Source organism: Polyodon spathula, chromosome 21 (assembly GCF_017654505.1).
Source record: "Polyodon spathula isolate WHYD16114869_AA chromosome 21, ASM1765450v1, whole genome shotgun sequence".
Taxonomy (NCBI): Eukaryota; Metazoa; Chordata; class Actinopteri; order Acipenseriformes; family Polyodontidae; genus Polyodon; species Polyodon spathula.
The window spans coordinates 27060754-27066446 of record NC_054554.1 but is presented as its reverse complement, the minus strand read 5'-3'; the positions used below and the strand labels follow the sequence as shown (position 1 = coordinate 27066446).

General features: G+C 35.0%; 1 protein-coding gene across 1 annotated transcript in view; it reads left to right on the top strand.

Annotated features, from left to right (window-relative positions):
- The first annotated feature begins 826 nt into the window (after positions 1-826).
- Positions 827-5693, top strand: part of bahcc1b (BAH domain and coiled-coil containing 1b) — an 89776-nt gene continuing 84909 nt past the window's right edge. Inside the window, 1 exon segment of the mRNA XM_041221860.1 lies at positions 827-1889. The gene's annotated coding sequence lies outside the window, so the exon portion shown is untranslated.

Here is a 5693-nt window from a genome sequence, read left to right as displayed (position 1 = left end):
TGAATTTGTCCAAAGACAGAGCTGTCTACAGTTTTTTTTTTTTCTTGCGCAACTCAACATTTTTTTAATGTTTTCGTATTTTATTATTGTTGTAATTTCGAAGCGTAGTTTAGTTCTGTTTTATTTCATTGTAAGTAGAGGTGGGTTGTATTTGTAACATGGTAACCCTATATATGACGATATATTTGCACATCACGTTTTAATCCAATCTTAATTTGGAATCAACCGTCTCTTTAAGTCGGGTTGCTTTTATTTAGGCAGGACAATAGGATTTAAACTGGCATGCCGGGAAAAGGAAGACGTGTTAAATAATTTAAAAAGTAAAACGTGCGGTGTTTTTATTTTTTCTGTTCTGTGTGTGTTTGAAATAACGGGTGCCATTTTTTTTTTTTTTTTTTTAATTAGTATTATTTATTTTTTTACTCAGAATTGCTTCTTTATTATCAACTTTATGGGTTACAAGTCACACAACTCAAGGGATAACTCGACGATATTTGTTACAATGCAAAACGCTGGGTTATAAACGAGCGGGGAACGGAGTTGTTGAGTCCGACGAGGTTGCGCTGTATATGTGAGGAATTCTGGTTCTCTCTATATCGGAATTTGTAAGGGATTATGCGGTAGATAATTTAATTTAAATTTAATAATTGAAGTCTGCTTTAATCTCTATATATAGATATAGCGAGAGAGGCGAGAGAGTATATATATTATATTATTATATATATATATATATATATATATATATTTATATATATGCCAAAGGTTTTGTTAAGGTCTGAAAACAATGTGTTTCCTATACCTGGGGGAAAGGCAATAACCTACCACAACAATAACATGTTTTACGTGTATACAATAATGGTTAATTCTGTTAAATAAACACATTTGTCAGTTTATCCAATAAGTGTTCGGTCAAACAAAATTCTGACGTGGAGTGGAGCAAAAACAAAACAAACAGTGACAGCACTGTAATTAATTAAGAAGAAAAAAAAAAAACCCAAAAAGAAACGTTTTAATCAAAACATGGCATGAGACGGGAGCCAGCGGTGTAAAATTGTATGTGTATCTGTGTAATTGCTTTGTTTAACGTCTTTGTAAAAGCCACCCAAACCAGGGCAGCATATTTAAAATTCATGCAAATTATTTCGCGTTATGGTTTTCCAAAGAAAAACGAGCGCTGTACATCTAAAAATGAGTTTTAATTTCTCATTATGATACCGAAGCACTGTACTGTAGAACATTGGTTTGAATATGATCACTCATGCAACAATGTAACTGCTTATCAGATATTGTACGCTGTAATGTTATTCCTTTATTTTTTTCTGTAAGCTAATTAAAGAAGAAGGCATTATTTTCCCGATTCTTGGTTTAATTGTGGCCCTTTGAGCTTAGATAAGATTATACACTATATTAGAGGAGACAAGGGAGGCAGAGCCCCCTCCAACTTTTCAAAGAAAAAAGAAAAAACTGCAAAATATAATAATGTTCTCTAAAATTTACCAAACCAATTTCACCTAGATTCAACATTCTTAAATTAACAGCAATTCTGGCTGTGAGTGACGCACTTCCAGTACTAGCAGTGGCAGATGGTGTGGTTGGGGGGAGAGGTGTTTCTTGTTTTGTTTTTTTTTATGAGGGGAGCCGCTGCCTCCATGTCAAACGCCTATCTCTCATTAAACACAGTACAGGAGCAGCAGCAGCAGAAGATCACGTGACCTGAGCACGGGTTTTAATAGGAGGAGCCCAGAGTTTGTGTTTTTTTCAGAGGAGGCAATGCCTCCAATTACACAACCCTGCCTATCTGAAACACAGCAGAGGAAGTAGCAGCACAGGTTTTAATTGGAGGAAAGTGGTGATTGAAATGACTTGTTTCGTTTTGCAACCCATCAGAGGTAAGAAACCCAACATAGTTGTTATTGTTTTATTTTAGGGCAGGTATTTTGCTGGAGTTAAATGTAAAAGGGAGGATAACGTGGCTGATTGGTTGATAAAGACTCCATTTGCCACAATAGATGATACTGAAAAATGAAAGTTTAAATCTGAAGGGAAACCACAAGCAAAAATTCAATTTGCTAATAAGAACAGGTCATTTCATAGTGGTTTTTATTACAGTGGACTGGCTGACCAGAGGAGTAGCTTTATAGCTGTCTTTGTTTGCTTTTCAGTAACTGTGCTGGCATGGTCAAAGTATAGCTTTATTGATTTAATAAATCTGGAACTTATTAATTTTGTATGTACAGAACAGTATCTAATTATTTTGTTGGCCATTTATTAAGTTTAACAAATTAGGTAGATAGGGTGTGCTTAATTTTTGTCTGACTTTCACCTGCTTTAACAACTTTGTTTTGAAAATATTTTTATGCAAAGTATGTTAGTGACGTGGTCGTGAAATGTAAATGCTATATTAATGTTGTATTTAAACATACTTTGGCAGTGTGGAACGGTTAAGTGTATTTTAGAATAAAATGGGCTACTGTTTTTTTTTTTTTCTTCTGCAAGCTGGTGAAGAAAATGAATTTAACAGCTTTGCATTGGGGCAAAACGTTAAGAACATATGAAAAGTGTTGTCAGTCAGAATACAATAATAAGATTCGTCTGCGGCTGATGGCTTAAGGGGAGCCACTTTTTTTTTTTTAGGGTTTTTCTTTTTTCTCTGCCTCCCTTGCCTCCTCTAAGGAGCCTCCACTGATACATAAAAAATGTCTTGGTTTATAAATGGCTTCTTAATAAAACCGAAGGGTGGTTTGAAAACTTTGATAAAGAAGCAAGCGCCAACCTTGACCGTTTTGTTCTTTGGATTGGTCTGAGAATCAGGGGCGCGCGTTGGAGCTCCCAGCCGAGTTCAGAGCCCCTATCCCGGGGTTAAAAATGTAACTTTCTAGACCTTGCAAGCCTGCTATTACAAATATTGAGGAGAATCTCAGAGAACGCAGCAGACACTGAAAGAGAGATTTCAATATAAAGTAGATACTTCCTCTATCCCATAGTTTATTTAAACGAATTGCGCAATGGTATCAGTTCACATTAAACCTACCGTAAACATATACTGAATTGACTGTGTTTTCAGCCTACGTAGATTTCCTGTTTGCCTTGATAATTAATAACTAACAGCAAATAGCATGCAATGAAGTAATACCACTCCTGCTTACGCATTAACTAGTCTCGCACGTTTCTGATAAGTTTGTTCTTTTATTGCTTAGTTTTTTTTTCTTTTTTTCGGTCAAAGTTTTTCTTTTATAACAGTAAGGTACACATACCAACAAAAAATATCCTGTATAAACTGCATTTCACACATTTCTTTTATTGGACTTTAATGAGATGAACCTTCCTTAGCCCTAATCATAAATGATTACCACTACAGCGTCTTCCCCACTTCTAATATTTTACCATGCACAGAAAGAGATTATTAACTTATGTGCTTGCATGTTGCCAATAATTTACAAACCCATTGTGACAACAGCAGCGGAAGCTTAACTGGTTTTAATATTTTTTTTATTTTATTTAATGTCACTCGAATCCCTGAATCCCACTGCTGACAGCATTATTTAATTCAGCTGCTGCGCAAGCCCCTTTGTTTATGGTAATCTTAAAGCAACCCCCCCCCCCCCAATCAACTGTGAAAACACGTTCCAAAGCATACAATCTGTGCAGGGAAAGAAAACACACGCATTTAAGAAGGCGTTCATTTACGTGAATTAGTTTATGAAATACTGACATCCTGACAAAAAAAAGTATTGCAGAAATAATACTGCACTATTTTGAGCACATTAACTTTGCGTAATAATTATACGATCCAATTAAAAACAAAAAAAGAGTTGCTGTTTTCCAAAAGATAGCATCGTAGTGCATGTTTCTATAAGTGCTATCAAGTCTTTCATACTGCGACCACCACGTTTGCAATATCCCTTCTCAACCAGATCTGCATTATATTCATCTTGTGCAAAGCACATTTATTTTCAGGTATTCCTGAAAACAAATTCCTGTTGGCTCCAATCTGGTCCTTTTAATACCAACCTGCGTGGAACCTGTATCACCTCCATTAGCCCTATTTTCTCCTGGTTCTATTAAGAAGAATTATTGTTAAAAAAACAGAAGGTTCTACTGAATGACTTCACTATAGAACCATTAGGGGGGTCCTATAATTCAATACTTCATATTTTGAATTATCTCATCCAATGCAAATGTGGTTCATTTGGATGAAATGGTTGCAGTTAGAACCCATATCACTCAATCCTTCATTATTCAATATACTTAAGGCAATTATTCAATATGCTTAAGGGCAAACAAGGGATCCACTGAAAGAACAACAGGGCTAAATGGTTCTATTTAGAACGCATGAAACCATCTTTCTTAATGAGATCTTTATCCTTTGTCCGTGTTTTTTTGTTAAATAAATACAACCAAAAAAGCATGCACGAAGAGGTATACGAGATACAGGTGAAAGTCCCATTGTTGTCTTTAGCAATATCATACACGGGTGTATCTTGACTCGGAGACGTGAGTATGGGATCGTTTCTAAACGGGACACACGCTTGCAAACCCTCAATAAAGCCTCTCTCTTGTTTCGACTCGTTTATTTGTTGCCTACATTTCGAGCCCTGTTTAGTTTTACGTTTAGCTTTTTCAATTAAACGGGTCGTAATGAAAGAGGCCTGCCAATGGTTTGTCCCGGCTCGAATTGAACCCAGATGTGTGCCCCTATCGATAACCCCGCACAATAAAGGCACTGAATTAAAGAGCCCAGTGTAAACACGTCCGATTGTATTTAGCTGCAAATTACAAATCGCATTTCAGCTGTACCTTTCCCCTGGAAGATTGATGCGTGTTTAATTCTATACATGTATGTGGCTGGAATTAGCTTAGACATTCTTTGCTATTAACGTGCACTATTGGATTTCACGTTCAATTCTGAGCATTGTGCATTGATAAAAAAAAAAAAAAAAAAAAAAAAAAAAAAAAATAGCTAACAGTACACTAGTATAAATAACTATCGTATAAATGATAATAACTTTAAATAGCTATCCTTTATTATTGTGTATTTACGTATTTTATGATTTTATTTTATCTTAAAGCAATCATAAAAGTGATCATCTCTCGCAAGATGAAAACAATGGACACACTAAAGGGTTTAAATAATGATCTTCAAAAGCACACGAAGGCGTGTTTGTTAGTGTCAGTGTTTAAGATCTCATGCCAGGTATCCTTATGGTTCGGAAACTGGATGATGCATGTTTCTAATATACGATGTCAGAACGCTCTTTGCAAAAAAAAAATTGTACCAACTTCTGTCGCTTACGAGTAAAAGTGATTTACCGGTACAATAACTAAACTAACTTTATATGTTAAGATATTTGAATTCGCTCAATAAACAACCTGCATTATTATTATTATTATTATTATTATTATTATTATTATTATTATTATTATTATTATTAGTTGTATCAGAAGTAGTGTTTTACACCAAAACTGTTTTATTTAACGTATGCAGGTTTTTTTTTTTTTTTAAACAAACAAACAAAAAAAAACACGTGGCTTTTTGCGGGAAGAAAATAATCAATCATTATTTAGAATGCTGATACCAGCGTAGTAAAGTAATAAGAAGTATTATCATTTCATATAATCCCAGTTCAGTATTGCGTTTGATTTGATTGTCGACTTCCACAGCTTGGACAACACGATGTGTGTGCGTGTGTGTC